Below are 6,007 nucleotides of genomic sequence, written 5' to 3'. Positions count from 1 at the left end.
TGACAAGCGGCGGAGTCAGGATTCGAACCCATGACCTCTGACTCCCAAGCCCGGGCTCTTTCCACCGAGCCACGCCACTTCTCTGGATAAGGCGGATCCTGAGCCGCGGGAGGGGATTCCCGGGGATTTCGTGCTTCCGGGAGGCTGGTGGTCGCCACCGGGCACAACCCGGTAAACATATATATCTTTGTACAGATTTATTACTCTATTTTACTTGTACATATTGACTATTCTATTTATTTTATTTTGTTAATATGTTTTGTTTCGTTGTCCGTCTCCCCCTTTTAGACCGTGAGCCCGCTGTTGGGTAGGGACCGTCTCTGTATGTTGCCAACTTGGACTTCCCAAGCGCTTAGTCCAGTGCTCCGCACACAGTAAGCGCTCAATAAATACGACTGAATGAATGAATGAATGGGGATTAAGACTGTGAGCCCCCCCGCCGTGGGACAACCTGTATGTTACCAACTCGGACTTCCCAAGCGCTTAGGAGAAGCCGCGTGGCTCAGTGGAAAGAGCCCGGGCTTTGGAGCCCGAGGTCATGGGTTCAAATCCCGGCTCCACCAATTGTCAGCTGGGTGACTTGGGCAAGTCACTTCACTTCTCTGGGCCTCAGTTCCCTCATCTGGAAAATGGGGATTAAGACTGGGAGCCCCATGTGGGACAACCTGATCACCTTGTATCTTCCCCGGCGCTTAGAACAGTGCTTTGCACATAGTAAGCGCTTAATAAATGCCATTATTATTATTAGTAGTAGTAGTAGTACAGTGTATATATGTATACCTGTATATATGTGTATATGGTTGTACATATTTATTACCCTATTTATTTATTTATTTTACTTGTACATTTCTATCCTATTTATTTTATTTTGTTGGTATGTTTGGTTCTGTTCTCTGTCTCCCCCTTTTAGACTGTGAGCCCACTGTTGGGTAGGGACCGTCTCTATGTGTTGCCAATTTGTACTTCCCAAGCGCTTAGTACAGTGCTCTGCACATAGTAACCGCTCAATAAATACGATTGATTGATTGATTGATTACAGTGCTCTGCACACAGTAAGCGCTCAATAAATACAATTGAATGAATGAATGAACCCGGACACCCCCCCCTCCGCCCCGGCCCGGCCGGCCATCCATCCCGCTCTCCCGGCGTCGGGTTTCGGGGCCGGCGTGCTTCACATTCCGTTCCCCAACCAGAAGGCCGCGAGCGAGACCGGGACCGGGACGCGGGCCTTGGGCAATCAATCAATCAATCAATCGTATTTATTGAGCGCTTACTGTGTGCAGAGCACTGTACTAAGCGCTTGGGCAAGGAACTTCACTTCCTTGGGCCTCAGTTTCCTCATCTCTATGCGGGGGATGAGATACCCATTCTCCCTCGCTCTTAAGACTGTGTGGAACGTGTCTGCCAACTCCTAAGTCGCTTAGTATTTATCTTACTTGTACATACCATCATCATCATCATCAATCGTATTTATTGAGCGCTTACTGTGTGCAGAGCACTGTACTAAGCGCTTGGGCAAGGAACTTCACTTCCTTGGGCCTCAGTTTCCTCATCTCTATGCGGGGGACGAGATACCCATTCTCCCTCGCTCTTAAGTGTGTGGAACATGTCTGCCAACTCATAAGTCGCTTAGCATTTATATATCTTGTACACACCATCAATATCAATCGTATTTATTGAGCGCTTACTGTGTGCAGAGCACTGTACTAAGCGCTTGGGCAAGGAACTTCACTTCCTTGGGCCTCAGTTTCCTCATCTCTATGCGGGGGACGAGATACTCATTCTCCCTCGCTCTTAAGACTGTGTGGAACGTGTCTGCCAACTCCTAAGTCGCTTAGTATTTATTTATCTTACTTGTACATATCATCATCATCAATCGTATTTATTGAGCGCTTACTGTGTGCGGAGCACTGTACTAAGCGCTTGGGCAAGGAACTTCACTTCCTTGAGCCTCAGTTTCCTCATCTCTATGCGGGGGACAAGATACCCATTCTCCCTCGCTCTTAAGTGTGTGGAACATGTCTGCCAACTCCTAAGTCGCTTAGCATTTATTTATCTTACTTGTACACATCAATATCAATCGTATTTATTGAGCGCTTACTGTGTGCGGAGCACTGGACTAAGCGCTTGGGCAAGGAACTTCACTTCCTTGGGCCTCAGTTTCCTCATCTCTATGCGGGGGACGAGATACCCATTCTCACTCGCTCTTAAGTGTGTGGAACATGTCTGCCAACTCCTAAGTCGCTTAGCATTTATTTATCTTACTTGTACACATCAATATCAATCGTATTTATTGAGCACTTACTGTGTGCGGAGCACTGGACTAAGCGCTTGGGCAAGGAACTTCACTTCCTTGGGCCTCAGTTTCCTCATCTCTATGCGGGGGACGAGATACCCATTCTCCCTCGCTCTTAAGACTGTGTGGAACGTGTCTACCAACTCCTAAGTCGCTTAGTATTTATTTATCTTATAAATAGAACATATCTATTCTATTTATTTTATTTCGTTAATATGTTTTGTTTTGTCGTCCGTCTCCCCCTTCTAGCCTGTGAGCCCGCTGTTGGGTAGGGACCGGCTCTAGATGTTGCCCACTTGGACTTCCCAAGCGCTTAGTACAGTGCTCTGCACACGGTAAGCGCTCAATAAATACGATTGGTTGATTGATTAGTAGCAGCAATGGGAAGCAGGGTGGCTTAAGGGAAAGAGCCCGGGCTTGGGGGTCAGAGGTCATGGGTTCAAATCCGAGGTCCGCCTGTCAGCTGGGTGACTTTGGGCATTCATTCATTCAATCGTATTTATTGAGCGCTTACTGTGTGCAGAGCACCGTACTAAGCGCTTGGGAAGTACAAGTTGGCAACGTCTAGAGACGGTCCCTACCCAACATTCATTCATTCATTCAATCGTATTTATTGAGCGCTTACTGTGTGCAGAGCACCGTACTAAGCGCTTGGGAAGTCCAAGTTGGCAACGTCTAGAGACGGTCCCTACCCAACATTCATTCATTCATTCAATCGTATTTATTGAGCGCTTACTGTGTGCAGAGCACTGGACTAAGCGCTTGGCAACATCTAGAGACGGTCCCCACCCAACATTCATTCATTCATTCAATCGTATTTATTGAGCGCTTACTGTGTGCAGAGCACCGTACTAAGCGCTTGGGAAGTACAAGTTGGCAACATATAGAGACGGTCCCCACCCAACATTCATTCATCCATTCAATCTTATTTATTGAGCGCTTATGGTGTGCAGACTGTACTAAGCGCTTGGGAAGTCCAAGTTGGCAACATCTAGAGATGGTCCCTACCCAACATTCATTCATTCATTCAATGGTATTTATTGAGCGCTTACTGTGTGCACAGCACCATACTAAGCGCTTGGGGAGTCCAAGTTGGCAACATCTAGAGACGGTCCCCATCCGACAGTGGGCTCACAGTCTAGAAGGAGGAGACGGACAACAAAACAGAACATGTGGACGGGTGTCAAGCCATCAGAATAAACAGAAATAAAGCTGGAAAATAAATAGAAATAAAGCTAGAAAATAAATAGGAATAAAGCTAGAAAGTAAATAGAAAGAAAACTAGAAATGAATAGAAATAAAGCTAGAAAATAAATAGAAATAAGACGAGCTATAAATAGAAATAAAGCTAGAAAATAAATAAAGTTGGAAATAGAAATGAAATAGATAAATAAATGGAAATAAAACAAAACATGTGGACAGGTGTCAAGTCATCAAAATAAATAGAAATAAGGCTGGAAAATAAATAGAAATAAAGCTAGAAAATAAATAGGAATAAAGCTAGAAAATAAATAAATAAAACTAGAAATAAATAGAAATGACGCTAGAAAATAAATAGAAATAAAACTAGAAATAAATAGAAATGACGCTAGAAAATAAATAGAAATAAAACTAGAAACAAATAGAAATGGAGCTAGAAAATGAATAGAAATAAAGCTAGAAATAGAAATAAATAGATGGATAAATAAATAAATAAATGAATAGAAATAAAACAAAACATGTGGACAGGTGTCAAGTCATCAAAATAAATAGAAATAAAGCTGGAAAATACATAGAAGTAAAGCTAGAAAATAAACAGGAATAAAGCTAGAAAATAAATAAATAAAACTAGAAATAAATAGAAATAATGCTAGAAAATAAATAGAAATAAAGCTAGAAACAGAAATAAAATAAATAGATAAATAAATAAATGAATAGAAATAAAACAAAACACGTGGACAGGTGTCAAGTCATCAAAATAAATAGAAATAAAGCTGGAAAATAGATAGAAGTAAAGCTAGAAAAGAAATAGGAATAAAGCTAGAAAATAAATAAATAAAACTAGAAATAAATAGAAATAATGCTAGAAAATAAATAGAAATAAAGCTAGAAACAGAAATAAAATAAATAAATAGATAAATAAATAGAAATAAAACAAAACATGTGGACAGGTGTCAAGTCATCAAAATAAATAGAAATAAGGCTGGAAAAATCAATAGAAATAAAGCTAGAAAATACATACGAATAAAGCTAGAAAATAAATAAAACTAGAAATAAATAGAAATAAAGCTAGAAAATAAATAGAAATAAAACTAGAAATAAATGGAAATCAAGCTAGATAATAAATAGAAAAAAACTAGAAATAAAGCTGGAAAATAAATAGAAATGAAACTAGAAATAAATGGAAATCAAGCGCAGAAAATAAATAGAAATAAAGCTAGAAATAGAAATAAAATAGATAGATAAATAAATAGAAATAAAACAAAGCATGTGGACAGGTGTCAAGTCATCAAAACAAATAGAAATAAAGCTGGAAAATAAATAGAAATTGGGCAAGTCACTTCACTTCTCTGGGCCTCAGTTCCCTCATCTGTAAAATGGGGATGAAGACTGTGAGCCCCCCGTGGGACAACCTGATCACCTTGTAACCTCCCCAGTGCTTAGAACAGTGCTTTGCACGTAGTAAGCGCTTAATAAATGCCATCATTATTATTATTCTCCGGGCCTCAGTGACCTCATCTTTCAAATGGGGATGAAGACTGTGAGCCCCCCGTGGGACAACCTGATCACCTTGTTAACCTCCCCAGTGCTTAGAACGGTGCTTTGCACATAGTAAGCGCTTAATAAATGCCATTATTATTATTATTATTCCCTGGGCCTCAGTGACCTCATCTGTCAAATGGGGATGAAGACTGTGAGCCCCCCGTGGGACAACCTGATCACCTTGTTAACCTCTCCAGTGCTTAGAACGGTGCTTTGCACATAGTAAGTGCTTAATAAATGCCATCATTATTATTATTATTATTATTATTATTATTCTCTGGGCCTCAGTTACCTCATCTGGAAAATGTGGATTAAGACTGTGAGCCCCCCATGGGACAACCCCATCACCTTGTAACCTCCCCAGCGCTTAGAACAGTGCTTTGCACATAGTAAGCGCTTAATAAATGCCATCATCATTATTATTATTATTATTGAGCGCTTACTGTGTGCAGCGCGGCTCAGCGGAAAGAGCCCGGGCTTTGGAGTCAGAGGTCAGGGGTTCGAATCCCGGCTCCACCACAAGTCTGCTGTGTGACCTTGGGCAAGTCACCTAACTTCTGAGCCTCAGTTACCTCATCTGTAAAAATGGGGATTAAGACTGTGAGCCCCACTTGGGACAACTTGATCACACTGTATCCCCCCCCCCAGCGCTTAGAACAGTGCTTTGCACATAGTAAGCACTTAATAAATGCCATCATTATTATTATTATTATTATTATTATAACTTAAGCTGTGTGACCTTGGGCAAGTCACCTTTAACTTCTCTGGGCCTCACCTGTAAAATGGGGATTAAGACTGGGAGCCCCACGTGGGACAACCTTGCTAATAATAATAATAATGATGGCATTTATTAAGCGCTTACTACGTGCAAGGCACGGCTATTGTTATTATTCCATGCCTTCGGGTGCCCGTTGGTGGGATCAGTGCGATTCCCGTCCCCCCGGCTCCGATTCCGGGCCGGATCCGCGC

This window comes from Tachyglossus aculeatus, chromosome 16 (genome assembly GCF_015852505.1).
Source record: "Tachyglossus aculeatus isolate mTacAcu1 chromosome 16, mTacAcu1.pri, whole genome shotgun sequence".
Taxonomy (NCBI): Eukaryota; Metazoa; Chordata; class Mammalia; order Monotremata; family Tachyglossidae; genus Tachyglossus; species Tachyglossus aculeatus.
The sequence above is the reverse complement of the archived record's forward strand: the minus strand, read 5'-3'. Positions refer to the sequence as shown.